The 25,495-nt window shown below is 41.1% G+C and overlaps 1 protein-coding gene across 6 annotated transcripts in view; it reads right to left on the bottom strand.

Annotated features, from left to right (window-relative positions):
• The window catches only part of mtmr3 (myotubularin related protein 3), a 95,759-nt gene that overhangs the window by 66,142 nt on the left and 4,122 nt on the right, over positions 1 to 25,495 (bottom strand). For 3 of the 6 annotated variants that reach the window (XR_008725503.1, XM_055655642.1, XM_055655647.1), the window contains exon 2: positions 3,657 to 3,732. The exons of 1 other annotated variant lie outside the window; for it this stretch is intronic. The gene's annotated coding sequence lies outside the window, so the exon portion shown is untranslated. Of the gene's footprint in view, positions 1 to 3,656; positions 3,733 to 3,983; positions 4,078 to 6,993; positions 7,105 to 25,495 lie in introns of all 6 variants that reach the window. 2 more of the 6 variants (XM_055655643.1, XM_055655645.1) reach the window with 2 other exon arrangements.

The raw sequence follows: 25,495 nt of genomic DNA, 5'->3' as shown, positions 1-25,495 counted from the left end.
TATAGCATGGCTGGTCATGGGAGAGTGGAGGGGCAGGAGAAAGCATGGCAGGTCAGGGGGGTAAACACGGCAGGCAGGTGACTGGATAAAGGCCAGAGATGAACATACACCCAATGTGAGACAAAAGGATTATAAGGTTACAAATTGTATAGGAAGATTGACGAGGTGCAATTTTTTTAGGAATATAGGTGGAGGGGAGGGAGATACAAGGTCAGGCAAGTCTCAGGAAATATGAGGGCGGGGGGTTGTGGAGAATACCTAAAGTTGGAGAATTCAATGTTCATACTGCTGGGTTGTAAGCTACCCATGGAATATGAGGTGCTGTTCCTCCAGTTTTTGTGTGGCCTCACTATTACAATGGAGGAGGCTCAGGACAGAAAGAGAACGGGGCGGAGAGTAAAAATGGTTAGCAACTGGGAATTCCAGTAGGCCTTGGCAGATCGAGTGTCAGTGTTCGGCGAAATAACATTTTTTTTTTTAAATGAACTCTTTGGTAACCTCAGATTCAGATTCAGATTCAATTTAATTGTCATTGTCAGTGTACAGTACAGAGACAACGAAATGCATTTAGCATCTCCCTTGAAGAGCGACATAGCAAACGATTTGAATTACAAAAAATAATAAGTGTCCGGGGGGGGGGTCACAGAGGTACGTTGTTGAGTAGAGTGACAGCCGCCGGAAAGAAGCTGTTCCTCGACCTGCTGGTTCGGCAACGGAGAGACCTGTAGCGCCTCCCGGATGGTAGGAGGGTAAACAGTCCATGGTTGGGGTGAGAGCAGTCCTTGGCGATGCTGAGCGCCCTCCGCAGACAGCGCTTGCTTTGGACAGACTCAATGGAGGGGAGCGTGGAACCGGTGATGCGTTGGGCAATTTTCACCACCCTCTGCAATGCCTTCCGGTCGGAGACAGAGCAGTTGCCATACCATACTGTGATGCAGTTGGTAAGGATGCTCTCGATGGTGCAGCGGTAGAAGTTCACCAGGATCTGAGGAGACAGATGGACCTTCTTCAGTCTCCTCAGGAAGAAGAGACGCTGATGAGCCTTCTTGATCAGAGTAGAGGTATTGTGGGTCCAAGAGAGGTCATCGGAGATGTTGACTCCCAGGAACCTGAAGCTAGAAACACGTTCCACCTCCGTCCCGTTAATGTGGATGGGGGTATGCGTGCCGCCTCTGGACTTCCTGAAGTCTACAATGAGCTCCTTGGTCTTCTTGGAGTTAAGGGCCAGGTTGTTGTCAGCGCACCATGTTGCTAAGTGCTGGACCTCCTCCCTGTAGGCCAGCTCATCGTTGTTGCTGATGAGGCCAATCACCGTTGTATCATCTGCATACTTGATGATGGTGTTAGTACCATGTACAGGTGTGCAGTCATAGGTGAAGAGGGAGTAGAGGAGGGGGCTCAGCACACAGCCCTGAGGAACGCCGGTGTTCAGGGTGAGGGTTGAAGAGGTGTGCTTGTCTAACCTCACAGACTGGGGTCTGTTGGTTAGAAAGTCCAGTATCCAGTTGCAGAGGGAGGGGTCGATGCCCAGGTTACCGAGTTTGGTGATCAGTTTTGATGGAATAATGGTGTTGAATGCTGAGCTGTAATCGATGAACAGCATTCTTACATAAGTGTCTCTGTTGTCGAGGTGGGAGAGGGCGGAGTGAAGTGCCGTTGAGATGGCATCCTCCGTACTCCTGTTCTTGCGGTAGAACCTATCATATTAAACTGATTTCACACTGCTTTGTAACTGGATAGCACAGTGATTATTTAAATTTACTTTGCAGAGTTGCTTCTTTAAATCCCTGTCTCCGGAAGTAGTTAAATAGAATCCCCATTTTCTTTAAAATACTCAAAATCTAGATTACATGTTAACTAGATTAACTATGTGTAGGAAGGAACTGCAGATGCTGGTTTAAACTGAAGATAGACATAAAATACTGGCGTAACAGTTACTCCAGCGTTGTGTCTAACTAGATTAACTAGTTCTATTATATCTGCCACTGACAGATTGTAGATTGTTGTAAAGTCTGAAAATGTTGTTTTAGCTATTTAGAAATACTAAAGCGCAGCTTTGGAATTCTTTCCTAACTTTGGTTTTATTTAGCAAAGAAGGATTGTAGAAGTACTTTTTTAAAAATATGAGAGTTTGTCTTAAATTATGAAGGTGTACATTCCGTATTTCCCGGCAACGAAGACACAACCCCATTTTGAGTTGCTAAATTTTGAAAAAAGGCTGGTGGGACATAGAATCTCTCATGCTCAAAAATAAATAAATAAATAAATAAATAAAGTGACAATTCAATTTGCCCAAGGCTTCCAGATCTCCATTCTGAATGACTGAATGGGTGGGAGGTGGAGGGTGACGGCAGATGAGAGATGGTGGGAAAAACGGGAGTACACCAGGACAAGTTGAATCAGTTGTGATCTTATTGAATGACAATACTAGTTCAAGGGACCAATTGGGGTGAGAGTTCCTTTCACAACGTGTGGGGAATCTGGCCAGGGTCAGCACGGGAAGGTGCGTTGAGAAGGTGGGGGTCGAGGATCATGCCAGTAACTCACTCTCTCACCGCTGCCACGGCGCTCTGGGTGCGGGAGGGAAATAGCTCGGGTGGCTGCGAGCGGCCGCCATTTCTTAAATTCCGACTGCTGCCGGGAGCAGGACGTGGCCTCACTTGCTGCGCTGGGTGACACTGCATGGCATTCACTGCCCTGTCTGGGTCTTTCAATGTAGACTGGACAGTGAGGGGACCTGCTCAAAAGCAAAGATCATAGAGCAGAGCGGATCAGCAGCAATGGATAACAGGACAGCGAGAGGTTGAGTTTACTCCCGTGTCAGCGCGATCAAGGGACCAATTGAGGTTACTCTCGCTGACACAGGAGTAAGCTCCACCGCACGCTGTCCTGTTATCGATCGCCTGCTGACCTGCTCCATTCTATAAACTTTGCTCTTGAGCTGGTTCCCTCACTGTCCGGTCTACATTGAAAGATACATATCGATCATTCTTGATGTTGCTGTACTGAGGGTTAGCCAAGTCTATCTTTCTTGGCTAACAACCTAACCTTCGGACTCCAAGACAGGTAAATTTTCGTGCCTTATTTTTGGGTAAAATATTGCGTCTTCATTGCCGGGAAATATGGTAAGTACAGTTGCTCCTACACGAAATAACCACCTCGTACCGTTGAAGCAACATTAAGACTGATGTTTAAACAGAAAGTTAATGGTTATTAATTACTTGGTTATTCCTTTCTGGCCAATGTAAACAATGATAATTTGAATAATAATGATTTCAGTTTTTTTGTCTTTTTCATGTTGACAATTTTTCAACCTAAAGCTAGATTAATTATATTCATAGAAACAGATACATGTATGCTTTTCAATGTTTTATTTTTGTTTCCCAGTGATATTAACAAACATATTTGAGCCTATACAAGTTAATTCTGGAAGGCTTTACCATGGTTGCAAACTACCACAGCTTATTAAAATATAGGTGAAGAAATAAACTCTTTACTATAATCATCTACTCTGTATGCCTTTCAGTTCAGTAAAACCACATTGTCATAGAAAAGCTTGGAAAATTTTACAGTGCAACATGACAATTAGAAACCAGAACAGAGAACAGTTTTTTTTAAATTTACACCAAAAAGGCCAGAATTCAAAATTTACTCACCAAAATTAGTCAAAAGCTGATCAATGTTTTCCCTCAAAAAGAGATCTTTACGTCTTGGAACAGATCACATTGAAAACTGTAAAATAATTTTAATTGGCATCTTTAATAGTTTTAAGGCTATTGAGAAAACAATAGTTGTTCAGTTTTGATAAGTATATTCTAAATGCTAACACACAAAACTCAAAGTGAACTGGGTGATGTTGTAAGCAACATCAATTAAGCTTTTTATATACATAATGTGATGCCACAACAAATTTGATATTACTATCTCAATTACCAACTCAAGAGCCGACAGAACATTCAAATGATGAAAAATAAGGCCTATACCTGTTTGCTGAGAAACTTTATGGCATCCTCTATTTTGATATCCCAGCTGTCTACATTGCATCCATTTGATCCCCTCATTCTTTACATTTTTTGTCTAAAAATATAATATAGAGTGCTTTTGAAAACCAATATAAATGAGATCTGTTGCATTTTCTCGTTTCACGAATATTTCTTCAAAGTATTTTATAAATTGGCACGTTCCTGCTTCATTTAGTTTGTATTTCTCCAAGTGCTTGGGGAAATATATGCAAATTAACTATTCTACTTATTTTCTTACACCCAAAAGTGCAGCTCAGAAAAATATGCCTACATTCCAACCAAATATCTTTTGATTTAAATATGAAATGGGTGGATTGCGAGCTTTTTAGGAAAATTCTTTGGTTCAAGAACTTAATGTTGGCTGATATTCAACGTAAAAACATGCTGGCATTGTAGAGTTGAGCTGCAGTTCAATTTCCTCCACTGATATCCTTAAACGGAAAGGTCTGTAGTGATGCAAGGAATATTTCAGTCATTATTACATCATAGTCATTGAGTGATACAGCGAAGAGAAGGACTGTTCCTTCTTTCCAGAGAAGCTGCCCGACTCGCTGAGTTACTCCAGCATTTTGTGTCTACCTTCGATTTAAACCAGCATCTGCAGTTCTTTCTTACACAACAAAGAGACTCTTTGACATACTATGTCAGTTTTGATCATTAACCTGTGGTATAAGTGATACCACACTAATCATACTTTTTATTCTCACCACATCCTCCAACTAACCCCCAGATTCTACTGTACAACTGCCCACCAAGGACAATTTATTGTAGCTAATTAACCCATCAACCAAGTCTTTGGGATGCAAGAGGAATCTGGAGCACCAAGAGGAAATCCATATGATCACGGGAACAAATACAAGCTCCATTCATAGAGCATCCGAGGTCAGGATTTAATGCAGGTCTCTGGTATTGTGAGGCAGAGGCTCAACTCGCTGCACCCCTGTTTTTGAAATGGTGAAGCACTTAATCAACGTGGAGAAAATGTTAACCTCATTTTCACTTTTGTCACAAGTTACTGGCAGAATAGAAAATACAAGAAAAAATGTACCACTTCAGTAGCAAAAAAAGCACGTAAACTTCTCTTCAAAGTATTATTTTTATTGTTATATTCTATTGTAATACTCCATCTTTAATCGAAAATTTGAAAATATCAATTTTTTTTGACTATGCGTCTAACACCAAAGCTGTTGAGAAAAACTGAAGAAAACGACCCACGATCTGTACTACTGTAGCGGCTCTGCCTCCTCCCTGGAGACCCGGGAGACGCTTAACATCTGTAAATCATTGCTTAAATGTTAGTCAGTTAGTTCGGAGGGCTTTTATGTGAAGGGGGGGGTGAAGGGGTAAACTTTAATTGTCCCCTACCTGGTCGGAGAGGCCTGCAGCGCTGTCAAATATGGTTGTAGCTCCGACCCCGGCAACTCTACCCCCTGGCTGCGTGGCGCTCCAAATCCAGCCAGCCGGATGCCCCAGCTCCGCACCAGCGGGGAGGGCAATGCCTTACCGGGTCCTCGGCAAGCTCCGGATGTGCCGACACACAACATCGCGGAGCGTCGCTGGATTTGGAGCCGCGCAGCCAGGGGTAGAGTTGCCGGGGTCGGAGCTCCAACCGGCGCCGCCCCGGCCGGAATTCCTCCAGCGACGAATGTTGTGTGTCGGTTTTTTCCGGATGCCGCACGGCGACCCGGTAAGGCATTGCCCGCAGCCCCGCTTCGGAGCTGGGACGTCCGGGCCGCGGGCCGCGCTGGATTTGGAGCGCCACGCAGCCAGGGGTAGAGTTGCCGGGGTCGGAGTGGCGCCGCCCGCGGCCGGACGGAGCCCCCAGCTCCGCGAGGTTGGGAGTCGCCGACCAGGTAGGTAGGGGACTAAGAATCAAAGTTTCCCCCTTTACCCCCACCCCCACCACCACATAAAATCCCTCCAAACTAACTGACTAACATTTATGCAATGATTTCGGTCTTAGCTGCTCCATCAAGCCGCCCGTCCTACCTAAATACGCTAAAAATCTTCCATTCTAATCCTGTCCGAAATCCGACAAGTGTTGGAGGCTTTCGGATAAAAGGTTGTGCACCTGTATTCTATTGTAATACTCCATCTTTAATCAATTTGAAAATATCAATTCCTTTGACTATGCTCTAACAGCCAATACTGTTGAGATTAACAAGAATATCGATCACTCGGCCTTTTAAGATTGCCCTGCAATCAAATATGGTCATTACTAACCTGATCCAGAGGTCATCTCCTCTTATGTGAAAGTTTCCCAAAACCTTAATTTCTCTGAATTTATTTTTTAAATACCCCAATGATTTAGCATTCACAATCCTCTGGGTTCTAAAATTCTAGTTTCACTGCCCTCTGAAAAAGGTTCTTAGACATGTCAAATGAATACTGCTAACCTGTACTCCTGTTTGAGATTTTCTCACTTGCGCAAACATGTCAATATCTACCTTGTATATTTCAAGTGGTTGAAATGGTATTTTTCATTCTGATAGTTTTTTTTCTATTTCTGAATGCTTACCAATTAACAGTGGACATGGACTATATTTTAATGCAAATATCTTTCAGAAACAAAAATATTTTCTAAAAATTGTATTCCCAGATGACAAAACAAACAATTAATCCTTCATAGAATATGCTGGAGCTCAAGAATATTACTTATATAAAACGTAAGAAAGACCAACAAGTTTGCAGACTGTTTATGCTTCACTCAAATCAACTACTGGCATCATCCATTTCTATATAACTAAAAATCTTCGGCTTGTTTGTGCCCACGATGCGTCTGTGTATGTGTCAATCTGGTTAATTCCTATCTTCTTCCAAACGTTAGGCATTTCCACACATTTTCTTCCCATTTTCACACATCCTACCCACATTTTTCACGTGCTGTGATAAACATCTTCCCGTCGCATTTCCACCTATATTTCCGAAGTTATTAATCGTTGAAATTTAAGCTTGATTTCTTCAAACTCACCTATTTTGGGGAAAAAAATCCGAGTGACGTCACAATGCACTTGCAAGGCAGGACGGGCCACTCCAGGAGGGAGGGGCACTCCAGCGCTCCAACACCCAAAATTCTATTTTGCTGCAGGGAATAAAATGAATTTTATCCGCCTTTTCTCAATATATGACTTTCCAGAATCACTTAATTTGACTGTCTTCTTGATTTTGATTTACAAAGGATCATACCCTGGAATCAGAAATTGCACACATGGGATTGACGCATTGACATTTGAAAGTTTGAATCAACACAATTTGCCTATTTCAACACTGCCAAAAGATGTTTAACATTCACCCGATTCATCTCCTTAAGTCCTCACAAAGATTCTGTTCACAACAACAATAATTTTACTGGTCATTCACGGTTGTGCATAAAATGATTCCTGCACACACACAAAAAAGTTGTTTCTGACACACGTGGTAATGAATTTTGAAAGTTCAAGTCATTATTTTGTTCTCTTAATTCCATGGTGAGGATGAAATGTTCGAAGTAGCTAGTCACATTACAAAGTTCTAACATATCACATATATACTACCAAATTCATAATCAAATATTGGTTTTTTTTTAAACTCCATAAAGTAAAATTAGCCATTATTGGAGAATATAAAATATTACATGAATAGTTCTTGTTCAAAAATGTACGTGGAGGTGCACACATTTTTTTTTCTCTATCATTGGTTACCAGGAAGTTGGGAAGTTTGTTTAAAATTTGGGTCTGCTTAATATTTATTGTAAAAAATATAATTAGGACAGACTTTTTTTCCCCATCGTTACTTATCCAATTAAATATTATTTTTTGATCAACATTAAAGGATTATAATGCAAATGGAAAGATTTAAAATATTATAAAAGCATAATTTAATATACACCAGCAAATATTTGTGATAACTCTGTCCTAACATTCGCAAAAAATAATAATAGATCTCATTCTCAAGTGCAAGTAACATTTTTCTTGCATTCTAGAACTCTACTTTAATGGAAGGATCACACCAAAATTACAAGTAATTACAAAATACAAGTTAACACTATAAATATTCTGGTTGTGCATACATCCTGCTTCCCACATTGGAAGAGGAATTTATTGACATCTAAATAGAGATCAGCTCCAAAACAAGTATGCACCATAAATTACTTGAAATGGAAAGCAAAATAAACCATCTTACCAACAAAAGCAGGAATTTATATATTTTTTAAATATCACAAATCACAATTAACAGTCAATTTTGAAAATATCTTAAAACTGACATTAGATTTAGAGCCCTCTGGTAGAAGCCTTTTATGGATTTTTCTCTCAACTGTATTTCAATCTCATTCTGATTTGTGACAATCTTAGAATTTGGGACATATTTCCCTTCAAAGTAGCGGTAACAACACAGGTATCCAGTTTAAGTAATTTATGTGACATTCTTGTTTTGGAACTGATCTCTATTTAGATGTAAATAAATTACTCTTCCAATGTGGGCAGCAGGATATATGCACAACCAGAATATTTATAATGTTTACTTGTATTTTGTAATTACTTGTTACATTATTATATAATTTATTTTAATCTGCAAATATTTGTTCATTTTTTTTATTTCTGTATGGTAATAGGAGTATTTTATTACAGATATCATCAATATTGGCCAAACACAAATTGATGATTAGTGGGTATTTCTTTCCAGCCTCTTGAGACTGGCTAAAAAAAAAAATGTAAAGGATAAAAGAACAGCAAAGTGCTATATGCCCAAAATAATGAAATCCAAACTAATTAAATACATAGAACAGATAGAACTGGGTATGAAGCATGGTGGTTGCAACATATGCAAACGGCTTCCATTGTTCAGTAATTATATTTGCAGCAAGTGCTTGTGGATGAACTTTGGTTCAGACTAGATGAGCAGGAATCTGAGCTTCAGTCAATGAAAGACAACAGAAAGTCACGTGGACATTATATTGTTGGAGGCAGATTAATTATCTTGAATTCGATTGTCGTCATGGACAGCAAGGTGTGACTGCAAAAGAGGTACGCAAAGGGAATAGCTCCCAAAGGAGCCTCAGTCACCCTTGTCCAACAGGTACAATGTTCTTGCTCCATATTTAAATGGGATTGCAAGGTGTATTGAAACAATCTATAGCACAGAGGCCATTCAAGTGTGGGGTTGAGAAGAAAAGAATTACGAGTCAGAGAGGATAGTATAGCAGACAAATGGATATTGTTCTCTGCAGCAAAGACTGAGATTATTGCATGTGCAGAGTATGAATTGGCATTGTAAATAAGATTAGACAAGTAAATGCATGGTTAAAGATTGATGTGGGAGAAATGGTATCCGATTCATTGGGTACCAGTATCTTTAAAGGGGAAAGAGAAGCCTGCCCTTATTTAAATTGTGCTGGGACTTGTGTCCTGGCGAATCGCATAACTGTCTTTAAACAGTACTTTAAACTAATTAAAGGCAGAGGGGTAAGAGCTCAAGTGATGGTGAGGTGGTGTTGTTAATCAAGGAGAGTATCATTGTGACGGTATGCAATGATGGAGGAGCAGCAAATCAAATCAATATAGTTTGGTTGAAAATAAGAAATAGTGGGAATAGATGATTTTGAATTCAGGAATTCAGGCAGGAATTGTTTTTTGGATCCCAAAGTGTCTTACTAATGGACAAAACATTTATGGGAAATTATCGAAGACATGTAGGAAGGGAACTGTAATTAATATGGGTGATCTGCATATTAATTGGATTCAAAGAAACATAGAAAATAGGTGCAGGTGTAGGCCATTCGGCCCTTCGAATCAGCACCACCATTCAATATGATCATGGCTGATCATCCAACAACAGTACCCCATTCCGGCTTTTCCCCCCCATATCCCTTGATTTCTCTCTCTTGAAAACATCCAGTGTATTGGCCTCCACTGCCTTCTGTGGCAGAGAATTCCACAGATTCACAACTCTGGCTGAAAAGGTTTTTCCTCATTGCAGTTCTAAATGGCCTACCCCTTATTCTTAAGCTGTGACCCCTGGCCCCCCTCTGGACCCCCCCCCCCCAACATCGGGAAATTTTTTCCTGCATCTACCCTGTCCAATCCTCTAAGAATTTTATATGTTTCTATAAGATCAAGGAGGCTGATGGCTGTGGGGAAGAAGCTGTTCTTGAACCTGGATGTTCCCGATGGCAACGGAGAGATGAGTGTGTGGCCAGAATGGTGTAGGTCTTTGATGATGTTGGCTGCCTTTGAGGCAGCGACTGCGATAGATCCTTTCGATGGTGGGAAGGTCAAAGCCGATGATGGACGGGGCAGTGGTTACAACTTCCTGCATTATTTTCCGCTCCTGGACGTTCAAGTTGCCGAACCAAGCCACGATGCAGGCAATCAGTGTGCTCTCTACTGCACACCTGTAGAAGTTCGAGAGAGTCCTCCTTGACATACCAACTCTCCATAATCTTCTCAGGAAGTAGAGGCGCTGATGTGCCTTCTTTACAATTGCATCAGTGTGCTGGGACCAGGAAAGATCTTCGGAAATATGCACACCCAGGAATTTGAAGATCTTGACTCTTTCCACCATCATCCCGTTGATAGAAACGGGATTGTGGGTCCCTATCCTACCCCTTCCAAAGTCCACAATCAGTTCCTTGGTTTTGCTGGTGTTGAGAGCCAGGTTGTTGTGCTGGCACCATTTGGTCAATCGGTCAATCTCACTTCTATACTCTGACTCATCACCATCAGTGATTCGTCTCACAACAGTGGTGTCATCGGCAAACTTGATGATGTAGTTCGCACTATGTCCGGCTACACAGTCATGAGTATGGAGTGAGTACAGCAGGGGGCTGAGCACACAGCCTTGAGGTGCTCCCGTGCTGATTGTTATCGAGGATGATACATTTCCACCAATATGAACAGACTGTGGTCTGTGGAATAGGAAGTTGAGGATCCAATTGCAGAGGGATTGCAGAGACCCAGATCCATGAGCTTGGCAACCAGCTTGGAGGGGGTGATGGTATTAAACGCTGAGCTGTAGTGGATCTGTAGATCCCCTCTCATCCTTCTAAATTCCAGCGAATACAAGTCCAGTCGACACATTCCTTCATCATTTGTCAATCCCGCCATTCCGGGAATTAACCTGCCGAACCTACACTGCATTCCCTCAATAGCAATAATGTCCTTCCTCAAATTAGGAGACAAAAATTGCACACATTACTCCAGGTGCGGTCTTACCAGGGCCCTGCACAACCGCAGTAGGGCCTCCTTGCTCCTAAACTCAAATCCTCACAATGAAGGCCAATTGGCTTTCTTCACTACCTGCTATACCTGCATGCCTACTTTCAGTGACTGATGTACAAGCACACCCAGGTCTCGTTGCACCTCCTCTTCTCCTAATCAGACACCATTCAGATAATAATCTGCCTTCCTGTTCTTGCCAACAAATTGGATAACCTTAGTATTATCCACATTATACTGCATCTGCCATGCTTCTGTCCACTCACCCAACCTATCCAAGTCACCCTGCAACCTCATAGTATCCTCCTCGCAGCTCAAAACTGGGTGGCAGTGTGTGTCATCCACAAACTTAGAGATGTTACATTTAATTCCCTTGGCTAAATCGTTAACAATTATATTGTAAACAACTGGGACCCCAGCACCGAGCCTTGCAGCACCCCACTAGTCACTGCATGTAATTCTGAAAATTACCCGTTAATTCCTACTCTTGGCTTCCTGTCTGCCAACCAGTTTTCTATCCATGTCAATATCCCACCCCCAATACCGTGCTCTGATTTTGCACACTAATCTATTGTGTGGGACCTTGTCAAAGGCTTTTTGAAATCCCAGATACACCACAACCACTGGCTCTCCCTTATCCATTCTACTTGTTACATCCTCAAAAAATTCAAAAAGATTAGTCAAGCATGATTTCCCCTTCATAAATCCATGCTGACTTTGACCGATCCCATCACTGCTGTACAAATATGCTGCTATAAAATCTTTAATAATCAAATCCAGCATCTTCTCCACTATGGCTAACTGGTCTATAATTCCCCGTTTTCTCACTCCCTCATTTCTTAAAAAGTGAAGTTATATTGGCAATCCTCCAGTCCACAGGAACTGATCCAGAGTCAAGAGAACATTGGAAAATGATCACCAATGCATCTATGATTTCTAGGGCCACCTCCTTGAGTACTCTGGGATGCAGACCATCAGGCCCTGGGGGATTTACAGTATCTGCCTTCAGTCTCAACAGTTTACCTAACACCAAATTCTGACTAATGTGGATTCCCTTCAGTTCCTCCCTCCCACTAGATCCTCAGTCCCCTAGTATTTCTGGGAGATTGTTTGTGTCTTCCTTAGTGAAGACAGAACCAAAGTACTCATTTAACTGTTCTGCCATTTCCTTGTTTCCCATTTTAATTCATCTGTCTCTGACTGTAAGGGACCTACAATCGTCTTCACCAATGTTTTCCTTTTTACATACCTATAGAATCTTTTACAGTCAGTTTTTTTATATTTGCCGCAAGCTCTCCCCCCCCCCCCCCCCCCCCCCCCCCCCCTTAATTAACCCTTTTGTACTCCTCTGTTGAGTTCTAAATTTCTCCCAGTCCTCTGGTTTGCCGCTTCTTCTAGCCAATTTATATGCCTCTTCCTCGGCATTTATGAAACTATCATCAGCCACGGTTGAGCCGGGTTCCCAGTTTTATTCTTTTGCCAGACAAGGATTAAATTTCTGGAGTTCATCCATGCGGTCTTTAAATCTTCGCCATTGCATCTCCACTGTCAACCCTTTAAGTATAATTTGCCAGTCTATCCTAGTCAATTCCTGTCTCACACCTTCAAAGTCTCCTTTATTCAAGTCCATTGTCTGAATTAACCGTGTCACTCTCCATCCTAATGCAGAATTCCACCATATTATGGTCACTGTTGCTCAAGGGGCCTAGCAGAACAAGATCGTAATTAATCCTGTCTCATTACACAATATCCAGTCTAGGATGGCCTGCCCTCTAGTCGGACACATTGATCTATGTAAATTAGAGTGGCTCTGAAAACTGAAGATGTTTATCAACATCTAAGTTATTGCAACCCATTTGATTGCCCATCATTAACATTTATAGCGTCCTCCAATGGCGCACAACAGCTGCAGTATGTACCACCTACAAAATATACTGCAGTTACTCACCTAAATGATTCCAATGCACATTCCAAAACCCCAAATCTGCCAAAAAAAAGGTTTTTTGCAGGTACACTGTCACCTGTCCTGGAATTCCCTCCCAACAACACTTTGCATGCACCTTCAACAGAAGGTCTTTAACAACTCACAAATCCAAAGGAAATTAAGAGATGGCTAACAACTGTTGGCCTTACCAACAATGCCCAGATCGCAGAAAGCAAATATATGAGAAAAAAAGATGCTCTCTAGCCTGCCCACTGTTAATATTCAATTCTGCAGTTGGCCCTAGAAGGCAAAAAGGTTGTGAACTCTGATTTTCTTTCTTCAAGTAACGGAGGAGATCTCAGTCATCATACCTTGATAATTCCACACAATACAGCAATTGCGTCCTTTGTCTAAACAACTCCAACTGGTAGTGAAATTTGGGGATCAGTGTAGGTGGATATGAGAAAAAGAGAGCATTAAGAGGCACTACTTCAATTGTGTTCACATTTACAAAAAAACAATTTGGTTTGAATTGGAATTTGAATATAGCTATGATATGACTTTTCAAAAAAAAACCTACAGGTAGTCCCTGGGCTACATAATGGTTTCATTCCCAAGAATTGCCACAAAACTGACTTCTCCGTCAGTCAATAATGTCAGTTTTCTATAGCTATCTTTATTGTATCACTCTACTTACACTAGCTATATATTTTTTATTTCATTGAATAATCACACTACATATAATTAACCCAATGGAATGAGTACTGTATCTGGTCATCTGTGAATACCATAAACATTATTACTCAATTTAAAAATGCTCTGAAATTTTTGTTACGCAAGGGTTCTACCGGAGAACTGTCCACAGGCCTGCTTCCGTTTCTGAGCCAACATTTCCGCAAGGCAGAAATGTCTGTTTTCTTCAGCTACACACACCGTATCACTCTCCGTACACTTGGAATAATTCTTTATTTCATTGAATAATCCCCCTAATACCACACTTAATTAAACCAATGGAATGCCTACTGTATGCAGTCACTAATAAATCCCATGAAATATTTTATTATTAATAGCTTGAAAAAGCTTTAATAATGCCTGGGGGAATTTGCTTAAAGTTGGATTTTCATAAGTCTTGCCTTTGCAACCCAGGGAGCTCCTGTACTGTCTGTTGGAATGCCCTTGACTGGCAACAGGTCATTGACAATGCTGGCTGATGCACCTCTTGTCGTGATGCAAAGTGATATTCATATTCAATATTTAATCCATGGACCAGACTTTTGGTACTGCTAAACTGTCAACAGATTGACAAGAGTTACTACAAATAATAACTACAAATTGCTTGACTCACAAAAACAAATAGCTAACAGGACGACAGTGAAAGTAGTATGACGACTAGGGTGGGGGAGGAACAGAGAGGGGGGAGGGAGATGCAAGGGTTACTTGAAGTTATAGAAATCAATATTCATACCGCTGGGTTGTAAGCTGCCCAAGCAAAATATGAGGTGTTGTTCCTCCAATTTGTGTTTGACCTCACTCTGGCAATGGAGGAGGCCAAGACAGAAATGTTAATATGGGAATGGAAAGGGAATTTAAAGTGTTTGGCAACCGGGAGATCATGTAGGCTGAAGCGGACTGTGATCAGTTAAGTGAGGAATTATGTGCGATTATCACACATACAAATGACGCTGCAAAGTCACCATTTAAACAACAGCCTACTGCTTGTACTCAATTCTTCTGCCATCAGACAATATTGTACACACTCAACTCGCTCTACAATATAATAATCACTACAGAAGACTAGTTTTTTTCCCCTAATTTGGCATCCACATTTCTTCACCTGTAGTAAACTACAGCTCGAGGATTTAACGGCTAGGCCTTGTTACACCTGAATTGCTTAACTTTCATGATAAATCTGATCAGCTTGAACTCTTTCAGATTTGAACTGTGATTGTGAACAATTTACCAGCTTGATCTTTTCAGCCAATTATAGTCATACAGTCTCTTCGGCCCAACTTGCCCACACCGACCAATATGCCCCATCTACACTAGTCCCATCTGCTCGTGCTCAGCCCATAACCCTCTAAATCTATCTAATCTATGTACCTGTCCAAATGTCCCTTACACAATATGATAGTGCCTGCCTCAACTTCTTCCGCCGGCAGCTCTTCCATATACCCACCCCTCACCTTAAATCTCTGTCCCCTGTTCTTGTTTCCCCTACTCTTGGCAAAAGACTGTGCATTTACCTGATCTATTCCTTTCATAATCTTGTACACCTCATCCTGTGCGCTCCAAGGAATAAACAAAGGGATAAGATACAGTCTTGTCCCTAGTTTGAGATGAGACACAGTTTTGTCCCTAGTTCTCTTCAACAAAAGGCTTTTTTTCTGATTCTATTATATGATGGTGTCCAGAATTTCAGTTCATTTTACCCATCCCATATTCTCTAGAACATTTCCTATAGAAACATCAGCACCATTCCAAACAGATTTCCCTTCGTTTATCACAGCTCAAAGTTCATTACAACTTTGAGCAGTATGGTTCTCTAGGTACCACATCAATCCCACCATACCCATTTAAACTTTATCCCACCTTTTTCTCCTCTTTATCCCTTGTCATTATCATGGTGGATGATTGCTTTTTGTTGTTTGCTTTTTGTGTGTACGTTGTGTGCATATATACATAGTACACTGTAAACAATGTAATAAATGAGAGGGAAAACAAATTTGATAATATATATATATATATATATGAACTTTGTTTTCCCTCTTGTTTATTACATCGTTTACAGTGTACTATGTTTACATATTCTGTTGTGCTGCTGCAAGTAAGAATGTCATTGTTCTATCTGGGACATATGACTATAACACTCTTGACTTTGGTTGTAACATGACCATCATAACTTAAATCTTTCTTTGTACCGATTGACATTCATGTATTAGCCCCGATTCATGTATTCAGCCCCGATTCCATTATTTCAACCCGATCTGAGATCAAACTTCCTCTAAGATTTCTCACAGGCCTAGTTTCTCTCCTATCTCTCATGTTGTCCTGAAGCGCACCGCATCAGATTCGCCCCTTCTCCCTCAATGCCATTTCACTTTGAACCATGCAACCCTTTCTTGTGCCATATCAATTAATACTGTTAATCATTCTTGTTTCCTCTCAAATGTATTCTCATTATCCCTCTCTGACACTGACATTCTGGTTAAGCAAAGCCTCAAAATTTCAGTCCTATTTTCAAATTCCTCCCTAACTCCCTAAATTCGGCAATAGTTTTTTAATTTAGAGATACAGTGTGGAAACAAGTCCTTTAGCCCACCGAGTCCTCACCGACCAGCCATCACCCGTACACTAGTTCTATCCTACACACTAGGCCAATTGCCCTGCTCTTCTTTGGAATGTGCAAGAAAACGGGAGCACCTGGAGGCAAGAGGAATGCCGTTGGAGTACAATACCCACAAGGTCACAGGAACATCATACAAACTCCGTAGAGACAACACCCATAGTCAGGATCAAACCCGGATCTCTGGCACTACAAGGCAGCTACGCCACTGCTACGCCTCTCTGCCACCCTAGATTCATATATTCCTCCAATTCTGTTTCCTTGATCACTCCTAATTTTTTATTGATCCATCAGTAGCTGATATGCTTCAAGTGTCAATACCCGAATCTCTCATTCCTGGGGAAATATAATGTTGGAGGGTATGGAAGGGAGATCGCCAGGGGTGATGAAATCTGTAGCGCTCAGGGTGATGAAGGCCTGGCATTTGTCTGTGGGGTCACGGTGAAGGGTTTGGTGTGAGGAGGTTGGTGCCTGGCATCAACACGGTATAGGTCAGCCAGCCAGACTGCAATAGCATGTTCCTTGTCGATGGGTTTGTAAACAATGTTGGAACTGTTGCGGCATGAGCAGAAAGGCTGCGTGTTCAGAAGGGTTGAGATAGGAGTGGGTAAGGGGAGTGGAGAAGTCATGACAGTTGATGTCATACACGCAGTTAGAAATAAAAAACTTCAGAGAGAGTAAAGGCCGGTAGGGGAAGTCCACAAGGAAAAATGTTGAAGGCAGGAGAAGGGTTTGTCACCAGCAGGTGAGAACTTGCCAGAGCAAAAGGCCCAGACAGAAAAATAGTTCAATATCATGACAGGCTCAAAACTTGTTACACAGGCTAGACATAGGCTGTAAACTGTAAGTAATATTGCCCGGAATTCATGATGCCAGTATTAAATCTCAGCCTCCCTTCCACTGATCTACAGCCATAAGGTGATAAATTCAAGAACTACAAAGATCAAATCAAGAATGGGCTAGAGAATTTACTGATTGCTCCCGATAACACTCAAAAAGCTCAAGCCCATATTAGCTAGAGGTGCCTATCTGTTTGATTAGTGCCAATGTGGCGGTACTGTTCACTAAAATAGCGAAAATGGTCGCACGCAAAATTCATAAATGCTTTTCTAGCGTTTGCCACACTGTTTATAGGCTAATATTTGCTAGGGTAAATTTACATTGGCTAAAGTTACATACTGGCCAGAAGATTCAGAGCAGAACCTATCTACACTGAAATTTCCCTCAATGAGGGCAAGAGGAATGCCGTTGGAAGACAATATCCTCCAAAAAATATCAGCCTGAACCTGTATCTCTATTCATTCATTGCCTTGAGTATTGGCCCATTGATATCTCAAATATTACTTTGGCAATGTCATAAATTGAATGGGAGCTTTTTAAAATAAAGGCCATAAACATTTTCTAAGAGCATCAATGGATATGGTAACAAATGCAGCCATACAATCACATGTCTATTGGGAATATTTTACAATATAAACGGGCCTCCAGCATCTATTTCAAGAAGATACAAATCTAAGTCAGACACAAGAAGTTGGAGTAACTCAGCAAGTCAGGCACCATTAGAGAAAAGGAATAGGTGACTTTTCGTGTCGAGACTCTTTTTCAGACTGGGAGTCCAGGGAAAGGGGAACAAGAGATACATGGTACTTTGAACAAATTAATGGAAGATATGCAGAAAGCAATGGTAATCAAGGATATGTGGAGCCCACAATGGTCCATTGTTGACTGGGGGAGGGGGGGGGGTGGGGGGGGGGGGGGGGGGGGGGGGGGGGGGGGGGGGGGGGAGATAGGTGATAACAAATTAAGACAGTGGAACTCAACAGAACGACAGTAAAACTAATATGACGACTAGGGTGGGGAAGGAATGGAGAGAAAGGGAATGCAAGAGTTACTTGAAGTTAGAGAAATCAATTTTCATACCATTGGGCTGTAAGCTGCCCAAGCAAAATATGAGGTGCTGTTCCTCCATTTACATTCTCTAAGAGGTCAGTATGGGAATGGGAGTTAAAGTGTTCGGCAACCTTGTAGGCCGAGGCGGACTGAGCGAAGGTGTTCAGCGAAACAATTGCCAAGTCTGTGCTTGGTCTCACCGATATACAAGTGCGTCAGTCCTTTCGGACAACGCAGAGGTTCACTTGCACCTCCTCCATCCTCATCTAATATATCTGCTGTTCCAGGTGTGGACTCTTCCCATATAGCAGTATGAATATTGATGTCTCTAACTTCAAGTAACCCTTATCCCCTCCTTCTTTGTCGCTCCCCCACTTTGTCATCGTACCAGTTTTACTGTTGTCCTGTTGAGTCCTACTGTCTGTATTATCACCTCTCCCACAGCCAACTATGGACCACTATGGGCTTCACATTTACTGGATTATTGTTGCTTTCTGCATATCTTCCATTCATTTGGCCTAAATAGCGTTTTTAATCTCTCGTTCCCCTTTTCCCTGACTCTCAGTCTGAAGAAGTGACTCGACCTGAAATGTCACCTATTCCTTCGCTCCAGAGATGCTGCCTGCCATTGAGTGACTCCAGATTTTTGTGTTTGTCTTCGGTTTAAACCAGCACCTAAAGTTCCTCCCTACACATGATATGAATCTATTTGTTTTCACTATGTTTTAACTATAAAAAGTTTGGTATGAAAAGAAAATCATCTAACAACAGGCAACAAATGAAAGCAATAAATCATAGTTCCATATCCCACATTCCTCCATCTTTGGTTTAGATTTGACAATTGTGGTAACACTACCAGTAGGAGAAAAGTGAAAAGTATCCTGTTAGAACTAAGTGTTTTATCTTCTTCTTCTTCTTCTTTGGAGTTTTACGGCAGCCGGCATCCGCAATGTTGCATTGCCGCCACCTTCTGGCTTCATTCCACAGTACTCATGTCTTTATATTAGATCCTTTTTATAAGCCCAGAGGCCCTCAAGAAATCAAACAACAACTTTATTCCTTTTCCTTTCCCTCCACACTCTAGAATGTTCTTTACTGATATTTCTGTCAGTCCAATTTTCCTCATTTCAATGATCATAAATCCTCTTTCTGTCTCATATCTCCTACATGCAACTAGGGCATGCTGGACTGTTTCTGGTTGATGGCATTCCTCACACAGCCCAGTAGGGTGTTTTCCCAATATTTTTAATGTGCTGTTCAGGTGAGTGTGTCCTATCCTCAATCTTGTTAATACTACCTGTTCCCTCCTGTTCCCCCCTCTTCTTGCTGTAATGCCCACTCTGTTTTGTAGCAAATAGAGGTGTCTCCCCTTTGTCTCCTGTTCCCAGTATTGTTGCCATTCCTGATTTATTTTCTTCCACACAATGTGTTTTCCTTCAGATTTGGATAGTTGTAAGTTTACCTCTATGTTTCTTTTTTTTACAGCCTCCTTTGCCAATTTATCCACCTTTTCATTCCCTAGAACACCAATGTGTGCTGGGACCCACAACAAAGTCACGTCACTGCCCCTCCTTGTCACTTGGCTTAATAGTAGCAGGATTTCATACACTAAGTCAGGCCGCCTATGGGATGCACCAGACCCAATACTCTGGATTGCAGATAATGAGTCGCTACATATTACTACTTTACATGGTTGCACCTGTTCCAAGTGTTTTATCTAATGATACACCCATTATATATATAAATAAACACTTCATCAATGTACATCCAATTTGCGTAAGTGACCAGGCTGGAGAAGGATTCAAAAACATTAAAAACAGAATCAGTAACAAGCATCAGCTGAGCAGCAATTACCCAATAAGCCACAAGAACCAAACAATCGGAATTATTTCTCACAAGAGCATTTTTCCTCAATATGACAAAAAAGCTGTGCTGAACATAACAGATGAAAGGCAAAATTAACCAATTAAAATTTAGACTTTGTTCCAAAATATAATCTAATGTCAACCTCAAATTAATAGTATTAAGTTGTTTTAAAAATGTAAATTTTCCAGCTGTTACAACAATTTAAAAAAAAAATTGACCTGAGATTGGTTTCTCAACTGTGACAAATGTTGGAATAGTTTGATGTTGAGGATCTGCATCTCATAAAATTGGATCGGATCTACCAATTTATATTTCTATATTTTATAGCTCCCGATTGACATAAGGGGAAAAAAAGGCACAATTGAGCTGGAGATCAAAGTTAAAGGTGAATGGACATTCACTAATCCTCCATACAACTATACAATGGACTTCATTCTATTGCCTGCTGACATTACCCTGGGTGCCACTGCTAATTTGACTTCATTATTTTCCATTAATTGACAGCTATTTTCTCACACAATCAAGGATTCTGTTCATTCCAAATAAATAACAAAAACGGGCTAAAAAACAAAGTTGTCATTGTATAATACTGCACTCACATGGGCTCTTCCGAGCCAACATTCCAGCCATTTACGCTTCATAAATTTACAAGGCTCAACAATCAGTCTCAGCAAGCTAATTAATTAAGAAAAACACTATCATTAAATTTTAATGCTCCCAATCAGAGTTCACACAAAGATTTTTAGAGCATCCACCAGAAAGTAACTGGGAGCATGGACAGTGACCCAGAGAGCAATACAAATCAGCATAGCACAATTAAATGTGGTTCCAACGCTTCCATTACCTTCAATTCCACCTTGGATACTTCCAGATGCAACAGTAGACTTTACAATATTAGAACAGAAAAACAAGGATAAACAGCATATGTATAATTCAGTCATCATACAGGAATACATTGACAGATACTACAGTTTTGTCCAAATTTATACAGATGCATCAAAAGATTCAGTAGATAAAGTGGGAGTAGCATTTATTGTACCAGAATTTCACATCAAAGTAGGAAAGAGGATCAATAATGAGGTCTCAGTATACACAGGTGAAATGATTGCAATATTGTTAGCAGTAGTGTGTCGAGGATACTAGGCCTTTAAGGACAGTTATTTGTTCAGATTCAAGTTTAGCAATAAAGAGTTTACAGCACAGCCATTCAGACAGTAGACCAGACATTTTGATAGAAATACAACAAACACTATTCAGAATTCAAATGATGGGGCTTACAGTCATATTTTTATGGGTACCAGCACACATTGGCATTAGAGGAAACAAAATGGCAGATAAGGTAGCAAAAGAGGTAACAAAAAGAAGTAAGATTGATTTAAGTATTAACATAGGTAAAACTGAAATCAAAGACATTATTAAGCAAAGACTGAAGGAAAGATGGCAAAAGCAATGGGAGGAAGAGCGGAAAGGACGGTGGTTCTACAGAGTCCAGAGGAAAGTGGGAGAGATGAGATGTGCAGGAAAGAACAGAGAAGAGGAGACAGTGATTTCAAGAATTAGATTTGGACACACTGGTCTGAACAGTACACTTTTTGTAATGGGCAAGCATAATACAGGCAGATGTGAATACTGTGGGCAAGAGGAAACGATAGAGCATGTCATTGTACATTGTGAGAGGTATGAGGAGGAGAGAGAACGGATGAGTGAGCAGTTCAGAAAAGAAGGAGTACAATTTGATTTGGTAGATATTTTGCAAGGGAGTTCAAATAAGTGCTATCAAATCCTGTTGCTTTTTCTTAGGGTAACCAATTTGTTCGGAAGGATATAGGATATTAGTATATGTAATGGTGTTGTTTGATCCACACTCCATGCCAGTTGGTGGCGGTAATGCACCAAAAAAGTTGTTTGCCAACCGCCAAAAAAACACTATATAGAAGAAGAAGAAGTAACTGGGAGCAGAAACCCAAAGTCAATTTCTTCCCCTTCCTTGAGTCCAGTCTTAGGCTGCACTAAACTAACTGATCTCAGAGAAAATTATAATAGTTAACCAAGCACAAATTGGTATTGATAGTGGTGTTTGTTTATTGTTGTCACATGTATCGAGATACAGTGAAAAGTTTTGTTTGTGTGCTATCCTGTCCAATTGTACTATACACGAGTACAATACACAAGAACAATAGGCAGTGCAAACAGTAAAATACCAAAGTGCAGAATCTAGTATTTCAGCAATATAGCATTGCATTTACAGAGAAAGTGCAGTTAAAAAAAATAAAGCTCCGCAATGAGGTAGGTTGGAAGATTGGAACTACACACTAGCACGAGAGGATTGTTAAGAATGGGGAAGAAGCTGTTCCTGAAGAAAGGCACAAAATGCTGGAATAACTCAGCGGGTCAGACAGCATCTCTGGAGAAAAGGAATAGGTAACGTTTCGGGTCGGAACCTTTCTTCAAACTGAAAGATAGAGGAGGAGGCTGGGGGCAAGACTGGAGGCGAGAAAAGGCCAGAACAAATCAAGGCCGGCAACGGATGGCCTCACGAAGGGTGGAGTCCATAATGACCCATTGTTGGCTGGGAAAGATGTGCTAACAGGAGAGATCTAAGGATGCAAACAGTGTAACTAGTAGGGATGAGGAGGGGGGGGGGGGGGGGGGGGGGGGGAAGGAAGAGATGAGAGGGGAGGGAATGCAAGAGTTATTTGAAATTAGAAAAATTACCATACTGGGTTGTAAACTGCCCAAGTGAAATATGAGGTGCTGTTCCCCCAATCTGCGTGTGGCCTTACTCTGATAGTGGAGGAGACAGAAAAATCAGTATGGGAATAGGAAGGCGAGTTAAAATGTTTGGCAACCGGAAGATCACGTAGGCCAAGGTGGACTGAGCATTCCTGAAGGTAGACACAAAATGCTGGAGTAACTCGGGCAGCAACTCTGGAGAGAAGGAATGGGTGACTTTCAGGTCGAGACCCTTCTTCAGACGCGAAACGTCACCCATTCCTTCACTCCAGAGATGCTGCCAGTCCCCGCTGAGTTACTCCTGCATTTTGTGTCTACCTTCGATTTAAACCAGCATCTGCAATTTGTTCCTACAGATCCTGAGTATTCCTGAATCTGGTTGTACATGCTTTGAAGCTTTTGTATCATCTGCTTGCTGGGAAGGGAAAGGAGGGAATGACCAAAAGGTCCTTGATTATGTTGAGTGTTCTCCTGGGGCAATGTGGTGTAGTTGGGGTTGATTGGGCCAGGGGCGGGTTGGCTAGTTTGTGAGTTGGACTGTTATATCCACAACTCTCTGTAATTTCTTAGTCGGGCAAATCAAGCCCTGTATCCCGAGTGACAACAAGGCATCCATGTTATACTGCATGAGAATTCCAAAAGGACCCGTTGGCTTTGATGGCTAGTAAACCATGCACCCGGCTATGCCAAGTGTAGAATCTGTGAGTAATTTGACAGATTTGGAATGTTTCTGCCAAGGTTTGGCATTCAGAATCCATCTACAAGTTTGGGACTTGGTTTTTGACGATGCACACTCATTATTTGTGGATATTATTCCATTTACAGATAATGTAATACATTTACCATTAAGATCTGTACATTTACTCTTTTGTAATGAAGAAAATATGTGCATCTTTATTTATCTTGATAGCTTTTAGTCACTCCATTTTTTTCTAGAATAAACAGAATAATGGTCGTTTGCCCCTTGGACTTTGCCCCTTGATGAGCTTCAACTGTAAATGCAAGTTGTAACCATGTGGGAACCTGTCCTTGTCTGACCCTTTGCACGTTTTGTACATGTAAGTGTATTTTCAGTATCAGGTAGATATTTCTACACAATATTCCAAATTGTTTTGTGCATACATTGCTGCTAATTGAGATCAAAATTGGCAAGCTCAGTTCTGTAAAACTCATCACTGCACTGGTGAGCTACGTGCGGTATTAGTTAGTTAAACCATCAGTATAATCCTGCAACCTGCTAGATAAACAATCTTGATCTTCATTGAGTTCTGACAATTGAAGTGTCTTGAGTTTTAAAATTGGCAAACTTGAATGCTTTCGTGGCCTTATCCCTCGCTGTCCATCCAACCTCTTTAGTCAATAGTTCTCTTACAGTGTTGCCCTTTTTACTAGCAAATTCACTATCCTCTTCCGGTCAGCAAATTGCCGCCTTCTACATATTGAAAGCTTTGGAATTCTACTTCCATCTCTCTCTCTTTTGATATCCTTGTCTTTGGAATGATTTTACCAAAGCTTATTTTGTCTTGGGATATTTCCTGTATTAAATGGCACAATAGTCAAGAATTTTTTTATTGTCATAGGTACTGAAATGGAACAATATTTTTTTTATTTGCAGCAGCACAACAGATTTGTAAACACAGGAGTCAACAGATAATATAATAGATAAACAAAAAAAAAGATGTTCATCAATAAAATAAACCCAATATAATGCAAAAAACAAAACCCAAAGTCCCCAGTACAACAAAGGTAGTTTGTAGTTTAGACACAAAATGCTGGAGTAATTTTGCAGGACAGGCAGCACCCAGAGTTACTCCAGCATTTTGTGTCTATCTCCAGTTTAAACCAGCATCTGCAGTTCCTTCCTACACGAGTTTGTAGTTTAGTTGGGGTTAATTGTGTTCAAAGCCTGATGGTTGTTGGGAAGAAGCTGATCCTGAAACTGGATGTTACAGTTTTCAGAACTACTATGCCTTCTTCCAGATGGCAGGAGTGAAATGAGATCATGGCCAGGGTGATGTGGGACCTTGATGATGCTGTCTGCCTTTTTGAGACAATGCCTTGTATAGATCCCTTTGATGGTTGGAAGTCAATACCCGTGATGTATCGGGCAATGTTCACCACTTTTGTAATCCCCTTCGGTCCTGGGCGTTTGAGCTGCCAAACCAGGCCATGATGCAACCAGTCACTACCATACACCTGTAAAAGTTCAAGGGAGCATGTCAACATACAGAACCACCTCAATCTTCTAAGGAAGTAGAACTATTGTTGGGCTTTCTTTTATAATTTCATCAATATGCTGGATCCAGGACAGATCTTCAGAGATATGCATGCCCCAAAACTTGAAATGGTTTATTCTCTCCACCACCGTCCCATTGAAGAGGACAGGTTTGTGGATCAGCCTTTCTTTTCTAAAGTCAACAATCAGATCCATAGTTTTACTGACTTTGAGAGCAAGTTTAGCTGTTCTGGCGCCATTCAATCAGATAATCAATCTCCCCGCTATAGTCTGACTCATTGTCATATG

The sequence above is a fragment of the Leucoraja erinacea genome, chromosome 25, assembly GCF_028641065.1.
Source record: "Leucoraja erinacea ecotype New England chromosome 25, Leri_hhj_1, whole genome shotgun sequence".
NCBI classification, from domain to species: Eukaryota; Metazoa; Chordata; class Chondrichthyes; order Rajiformes; family Rajidae; genus Leucoraja; species Leucoraja erinaceus.
This window is presented reverse-complemented; position numbering and strand designations above follow the sequence as displayed.